This window comes from Trachemys scripta, chromosome 3, assembly GCF_013100865.1.
Source record: "Trachemys scripta elegans isolate TJP31775 chromosome 3, CAS_Tse_1.0, whole genome shotgun sequence".
NCBI lineage: Eukaryota > Metazoa > Chordata > Testudines > Emydidae > Trachemys > Trachemys scripta.
The window spans coordinates 147,198,584-147,207,051 of NC_048300.1; positions in this window are offsets into that span (position 1 = coordinate 147,198,584).

An 8,468-nucleotide genomic window follows, 5' to 3' on the forward strand; every position below is an offset into this window, starting at 1 on the left:
TCACGGTATTCTCATACACTCCAGCGTGAATGTAAAAACCAACGAGAATCGTGATCGATATGTTAAATAGACAACTGTGACTGGCAATTTAACCTGGCTTATTTGGGCTTGGATCCACTCAGGTCCAGCCCAGCTGCGCTTGGCACAGGATTCAAGTGGGATCCAAAGTAACTGGAAGTCATCTTTTCACACTCCCAGCCCCATTCCTGGATCTGGCCATGGGGACAGTGGGGCCCTTAGCATAAAATAGAGCCACTTTAAAACTAATTTATCTTGTGCTAATTCATAGACTCATAGGACTGGAAACAGTAGTGCAATTAGGGTGGTACCCTCCAGTATGCAGTACCGGCAAAAGATTTTTAGCAGGTACGGCGTATCAGATAGACTTTGGACTAGCCCCCCATTCCAGAGGTGTGAGGTGGGGCTGTGCTCTGCTCCTTAAAGGAGAAGAACCTGGCTAGGGAGGGCATTCATTCTATGGCTTTAACAGCACAATACATATGCTAACAAACTTAAACAAAGGGTTTGTTAGCATATGTATTGTTGTGCTGATACATTGGTCAGGAGTCCTCAAGAGGGAAGGGGAGGGTGGATGGAAGATGTTTAAACAGTGTTTTTGATTCTGTTTCTCCCCATTGGTCTGAATTATCCATGACATTCATACTGCATCACATCAAGTCCAAATCATTAGAGGAATGCCTCTGCTTGCACTGAGGAGAGGATGTTTGGATTCTGATGTCAGCCCAGTTCTGCAGCCTGACAGGAAGCACAGGAAGCCCCAGTGTACCTAGAATTCTTCTTTGCAGCCAAACCAGTCTAACATGCATTTTATTAATTGGAACTGGAGCAGAAAAACAAAGAAAACACACGCCTCATTTTCCAGTTTTGTGGGCGAGAGAACTATAAGTGAAGATTATAATGCCGGACACTGATGGCCTTAAACCAGCTGCCTCAGGAATCTGCCAAAAACTTTGCTGAAAATATGTTCCTCATCTTAGCAACAGAGCTAAGACTTATCACACATCTGCCCACCTTTATTCGAATGAAGCTCCTTCTGATCTGACAGCTCAGGCATTGTCAGTTTCATCCAGAACAATTTACAAACTTGGAACCTAATCCTGTAAACCCTTAATCATTTGATCAATCCCGTTAAAGACAATGGGACTATCTGCATTACTATGGACCACTTTTGAGGTAAGAGTTTCAGAAGTCTTTTCTGCTCCTATAAAGGAAGTTAAATCTCCCGTTGAAATGCAATGTTTGGGTACAATACCATAATGCAGTTTAGGATACAGTTCTACTTAAAATTGTCTTTTAATAAATCATATATATGCTGAAATGGCTCATCACCCAACTCCCATATTCCATATAAACAAACAGAAATACTACATATTTGGAGGGAAAGTGAGTATGTTGATGTTTGTATATACAAACACCCATTTCATCACTGAACGGGAAAATATAGTTAAATTTTCTTCAAATTCCATAGAAAATTAACTTTAACAGCACCAATTGTTTTCTGTCAATCAGTGTGTACCTGAAAAAATTACATGCCTTCTAAGAGAAAAGAAATCAGTCCATACTTACTGGAAAAAAAAATTCCTTCCAACTGGTGTTCAGAAGAGCACTGCAAGACACATACATAACCTCATGAGCAGAGGGCAGAGAGGATACCCTCCCACATTATGATCCGCAACTAAAATAAATAATAATAATAATAAAATCTCTAGGGTTTGCAAACCTAAAAACTTGTGTTATGCTTTAAATCACCTCATCCCATACCAGGTTTATGAACATTAAAAAGTTAACTGCAAAGGAACACTGAAGCCCATTGACCTGAATGTGTGCCAGCTAGTATGCCCTCACTGACTAAAGGCTCAGTCACACTTGGCAGCTAAAAATTAACCTTGCCCTTTTAGGCTAAACGGAGTTATGTCACTGGCTCTGTCTCTGTTGTTACATAACAGATAATAAAACTCCAATGGGGCATGGTGCTGGCACATAAGGTCTCAGGTACGTGGTTCGATTTTTCAGAATCTCTTTTGGGAATAGTCATGTACGTGAAATAGCTGGTACTTATGATTATGCTATTTCTATGCATGCATCGTCTTGGTATCTGAAGTTATGAATATTAGCTACGTTTACTACATGTTTGCTCCTGTGGTAATACCCAGAAGGTATTTAACCAGCATATGAAGGGACAAGTAAAGTTGAATGGCCCATTAAGGAACACTTAGCTCACAATGGACCCTGGAAAACGCCTGTCTATACTTAATGGACTTTTCCTGTGAATACTCTAACTAGAGTATGGGTGGGGATGATGGACATGTAACTTGCCCACGTGACTCCAAACACCATCTTTCACAGTGAGAACAGATTTCCCTTCACTTGGCAGAAGATGGGGCCCTGGGCTGGAGTCACCTGGAGGGTCACGTGGGGAGATCATATGCCCCCTCTTGTGTCACTCCCATGAGTGCAGTACCGGAAATAAATTATTTCTACTTACACCACTGACTACATTTATCACGTCTTCTTCGGATGCATCTTCTTTTTGCGGATACAGACTAACACGGCTGCTACTCTGAAACCTGACAGTTAAGACGTTTTTCCTGATGTCCAATCTAAACCTCCCTTGCTGCAATTTAAGCCCATTGCTTCTTGTCGTATCCTCAAAGGTTAAGAAGAACAATTTTTCTCCCTCCTTGTAACAACCTTTTATGTACTTGAAAACTGTTATCATATCTCCCCTCAGTCTTCTCTTTTCCAGACTAAACAAATCCATTTTTTTCAATCTTTCCTCATAGGTCATGTTTTCTAGACCTTTAATCATTTTTGTTGCTCTCCTCTGGACTTTCTCCAATTTGTCTACATCTTTCCTGAAATGTGGCGCCCAGAAATGGACACAATACTCCAGTTGAGGCCTAATCAGCATGGATTGGTAACATTGACCTGACCTGGTTGAACTCTAGGTATACTGCAGTATAACTGTTAAATACAATAGTCCTTTATTTATTATTTTATCATCTGAGGACCTCTGGAGCACTGTTCTTTGCCCACACACCCTTCCTTGGGCACACACCTACCACGTGTTCCTATACCAACTCTACACTACAGTGTTTCCAGCAAGTCAAGGTGCTTATGTAGGACAGCTTCATGGAAATGAAGATCTGGTCCACTGTAGTAATAATAATACCTAGCATTTATACAGGGCTTGTCATCAGTAGATTTCAAAGCACTTTACAAAGGAGGTCACTATCATTATCCAGATTTTACAGAGGGGGCAACTGTAGGTAAGTAAGTTATCTTTCATCCATGGGTTTGCATTATTAAAAGTCAAATGTATTAGAGCTGCCCAACAGTAGCTAGGAATTGAAGGCCCTAATTCAGCAGGAGACTTAAGCATGTGCCTAACTTTAAGCAGTCCCACTGGGAGCTTTTCAACTGCTCATCTTTTATTTAGGCACCTAAATAAGGGCCTGATTTTCAAAAGTCCTCAGTCCCATTGTGACACTTGCTTAGATTTGCAAAAAAACCTCAGTGCCTGACGTGCCTGCTGGTTGTTTTGAAAACCTGGCTCCTGTTTTGGTGGCTAAACGGAGCTGAGTTCATTTGTAAATCTGTCCCTAAGCATAGTCTTCCACCCTGAGCAGCAATAAGTTGCAAATCTCCTGTGCATTCACTCCCTTATTTGCAAGTGCACATGGCAAAAATGATTCAGGATATGTGGTGGAAAATGAGCAAGTCAAGGACACTAGGACTTAACCACTGTTCCCAAGAGTGCGGCCACCAACTCTTGCTCGTGGCCACACTGACACTTTTTTCCCTAAAATACTTAATTAACTTTAGGAAAAACAAATATACATATCCAAATCATTGTAATTTATTTATGTAGGGTTTTTTGGGGGGGAGTTGCAGACTCAATAATAAAAATAATGCTGTGAAAAATGACATTTGTATGTTTGTTAATATCACTTTTCACAGCATACTTAGTAGCTAGCTGGGAGGCTGTGATAAGTGATAATTGTATGTTTGTTAATATCACTTATCACAGCCTCCCATTTAGCTACTAAGTGTGCTGTGAAAAGTGATACTTGCATCTTTGTTAATATCACTTTACTCAGCAAGCCCCAGGACAAATTAAGTCTTGGATGGGGGGTTCGAGGGGGATGCAGTGGGGGCCTGGAGTGATGGGAAGGGTGGTGAGCCCTACCACCGCAGAGCTGGGGGTCAGCACACAAAATCCCGCCGCTGTAGCCAGCAGCCCAACCAACGTAGGGCTGAAGCCTGAGCCCTACCGCTTCTGCCCCCCCCCCCACAAAGGTGAATTGAGAACTCACCTTGCTGCTGCAGCATTGTGCCCCACTTATCTCCAGAAGCGGTGCAGGGCGGTGCATCCAGGAGCAATGAGGGGAGGGGGGCTGCAGCTTTGCTTTGCTTCCCCCCCTTCACTGCCCAAGAGGCTGTCATGGCTGCATAAAAAGCCCCTGGTGGTCACATTTGAGAATCGCTGAATTAGAGCACTATCAGGTTCCTCTGCAGTCCCTCATCCGCTCATGTCTATTTTTACCTTGCAGTTAGGTTTTGTTTAGACTAGGATTTAAAGGTGTGTTGTTGAATTGTGTTATGCTTGTTCAACACTAGAGAGTTAGGTCAATGTAAGGCAGCTTACGTAGACTAACTCTGTAAGTGTCTACATTACAATGTTGCTGTTGCCGATGTAAGTTGCCTACACTGACCTAATAACTGCACCTCCATGACCGGAATAGCGTTTAGGTCGATGTAGTTAGGACGATGCAGTGTCTGCATTACTTACGTTACCTGTTGGCTATCAGCACAGTTAAGTCGATGGAAGCTCCTGGAGAGGATACGCACCACCGACAGAGGGGGAATAGTGTGGACATGCCCTATACACCAACCTAACTTACATCAACTTAATTTTGTAGTGTAGATAAGGCCTTAGTTATCTTGATCTAGTTCAATCTAACATTTTCAAAAACTCTAGTTAAAGCAAAGCTTGTGCTAAACTGGTCAAATTAAACCTTAGTTGGGAACCTAGGCTTTAACTCAAACATCTTAACTTATCAGTGCTACAGTAAATCTTGCTGTGTGTTGACTAGCCAGTTCTGCACCCACTTAAGTGAGAGCAGCCTCGTTTACTCTCGGCAGGTCTACACTACAAACGTGCATGGTCGCAGCTACACTGATGCAGCGGTGCCACTGTAGTGCTTCTGGTGACGCAGTCATACCGAAGTAAGTGTGTAGTGTAGACTTGGCCTCTGTGAAAACTTCCACTGTGCTAACGGTTCTCATGGCAATAATCCGATGTAACTGATTATAATGGCCTTATTAAACTGCTAAGAGATTTGTGTTCACCCAAGAAAAATGTCTTAGCTAGGGGTATAGTTTCCAAGACCATAGAAATACTCATTTGGAAAAGTCTCCATCTATAAGCCAATTTTAAAGGCTTGGCTCCTAGCAACACCTGAGAGATTAATTTGTGAATGTAACTAGAAGCTGGGCACTGCACAGCAAGTTACTGAGATCACTCTCTGAGGAAAGTTGTCCCAGGCCAGAACTCTGTACTTTTAGAATAATTTTGAAAGCACAGCATGCAACATGAAAGGATTTAATAATCCTCAGCTGCTTCAGCCCAACAAAGTGAACACACTGAGGGTTGCATTTGTGAGATATAAGAAGTCATCACTGCATTCAGAGCAGTAGGATTGCCAGCTAGCAAAACCAGTGGAAAAATCCATTTCTGTTTGTTTTTGTGTTCTGGAGTTGGATACAGACTGCAGACCTAAAGATTTACACACTTCTGATATATCCCTCATAGCGGACATTCCATATGTAACAGCTTCATTACCAGCCAGCTGAACCATTTACTGTTAGTCTTCCACATCCTCAAGAACCTGAAACAAATTGTAGAAACTGAAAAACCTGTGGATTTAAATGAATACAGCTTGTGAACCAAATGCTGCTCACTTTCCTCAGGCAAGCAGTCCGATTGACATCAATGGCATGAGTAAGGTCTGTGAACATCGAAAGCCATAATACCTGGTAATGCTGAATTGCTACGGTGCAAAGACTAGAATGGAGCTTCTAGATAGTATGGCAGGAACATCTATTTTTCTGTAAAATAGTAGAAGCTGAAATAAAGAAAATTTAAGTTTGAACACATTACAGTAATTCTGAAAACATGTTTGCCTCACCAGTTAGAATTCCTGGGGGAAATGCCAACAAAAGTGAAATATTGTAAGGATTCAAACGGTCAATACATTTGACATAACTGCCAACTATCCTGATTTTATGAGGAAAAATTCACTTTGGAAGCTGAATTTAGACTGATTAGGCATTAACCAAATTACTGACCCATTAGAAGTATTGTGTTCTGTGTTCAAAGGTTTGGGTTCAATTAAAGGGAATGAGATAGATCAGGGAAGCTCTTGGCCTGTGCTATGCAGGAAGTCAGACTAGATGATCATAGTGATCTCTTCTGGCCTTTTAATCTAGGAATGTACTAAAACTATTCAGCAAAATAAAAGTTTAAAGTTCATTTTATTTGAGTTTACCATTTTATTCTGTTTGCAAAATATTTAATTGTTCCAACAGTGGAATATTAAATCATATAAAAGTGTACTATTTTTATCAGGGTGAGAGATTTTAAGAGATTTTACTAATGGCACCAGGTTGTCATAAAAAATTGTGCCATTGAAATTTATTCATGAAACAACAACAACAACAAAAATATTTGTTTATTTTTATTTACTTTCAATTGTACTTTATAAAATTCCATTTACACCAAGTTATATTAACCTTTTCATTTTAGCTTAAGTTCTGTTCCCTTTGTTGTAGTAGTTTTCATAAGATCATTTCTTCCCTCTTTTGTTGTGAACACCATGGAAAGAGGCAAGAAAAGTCCATTTTCATTAAACTCTTTAGTATGCATTAGTATTGATTCATCATGAAGAATGTGACTTCTCTGAGAATTCAATGACGTCAATCTTTATCCCACAATTAAAGTGTTCATTTAAACTTGAGTGTTAAAAAGAAACTTTGAAAGCCAATGTTTCCATAATGTCATAAAATACATTACCTTCTGCAGTACATGCAATCATATGTTATTACTTCCCTTTCAATTAAATACATTAAAAAACTGGTGGAAACATTTTTTATGAAAACATGTTTTTCTAACAACTACTATTCGACTTGGAAGGATTAGATGTTTATCAGTAAATGTTGGTCAACGTGTATTTCACTGTACACGCACAAACTGATGAAAAAATATTTCCATAATCAAAATTTACAGATAGGTAAAGAAAGAAAAATGCTTTGGATAAGTTATTAGAATTTGATTTAAGGATATTTGCTTTGAGTATTTTGACATGTGATGGTGACAACATGTATTTCAAAAGTTATAAAGCTTTAACTTTTTTGAATCTCAACATTTACGATCATTAAATAGTTTTTGTGGGACTCCTCTTTTGTCTGACCACTCCAAAATTTCCTGCAATTGTAAAAATATTAATTGATAAAATAGAAAAATGCTTACAAACCTGTAAATATGCATAACTGTGAAAATTTAAATCAATAAAACTTGAAATATGCTTAAAAATAAATATATTATCGATCAAAATTATTTAAAAAAATCTAATTCTGCCAAGCCTATTTATTAGACTATTTCATACAGAAATATGGGCAAGTTCTACAAGACAACCTATTGTATAGCTCAATATGGCCATATAAGACAGATAACGAGTTACACCTGGCTGTACTATCTATTATATATGGTATTTCTAAAGCACCTACTTCCTTACAAAATTAAGAAGGATCAGAGTCCTTAAAAAAATGATGCTATTACTCTCCATGAAACTGAGTGTCTGAATTTGGATTTGAGGTTTATTCATTTATAATTAATAGGTGGGAGATGTCTTTCAATTATTGTTCACAGGCACCATTCCTGGTGGAAAGGCTCTCCTGAAAAAGCAATCTAGACCTAATTACTGGCAGGCTCGAGCTTAATTTGATCTCTTCGGGCAAAAAGTTTCCTAAACATAAGTCAGACATCCATGTGATAGTACTGATCAGTTACAATCGTTTTCATCCATAGATCTCAAAGCATTTTATATAGGCAGGTAAGCATTAACACCCACATTTCACAGATAGGTGAACGGAGGTAGAGAGGTTAATGTCAAAATTTTAAAATGTCTGTGGGTGCTAATAGTCATTTTTCTGTATATCTAAGGGTGCAAGCAGGAAAGGGACAGCTAGGGAATTCTGAAAGATGATTACTGAGAGCACACAAGTTTTCTGAATGCTCAGCTCTGGGGCTTGAGCACACCAAAGGTATGTCTACGCTGCAACTAAAAACAGGGGCTGGCCCATGCCAGCTACTTTGGGCTCACGGGGCCCTAGCTAAGGGGCTGTTTAATTGCAACGTGGGAGGGTCCCAGAGCTCCGGCTATAGC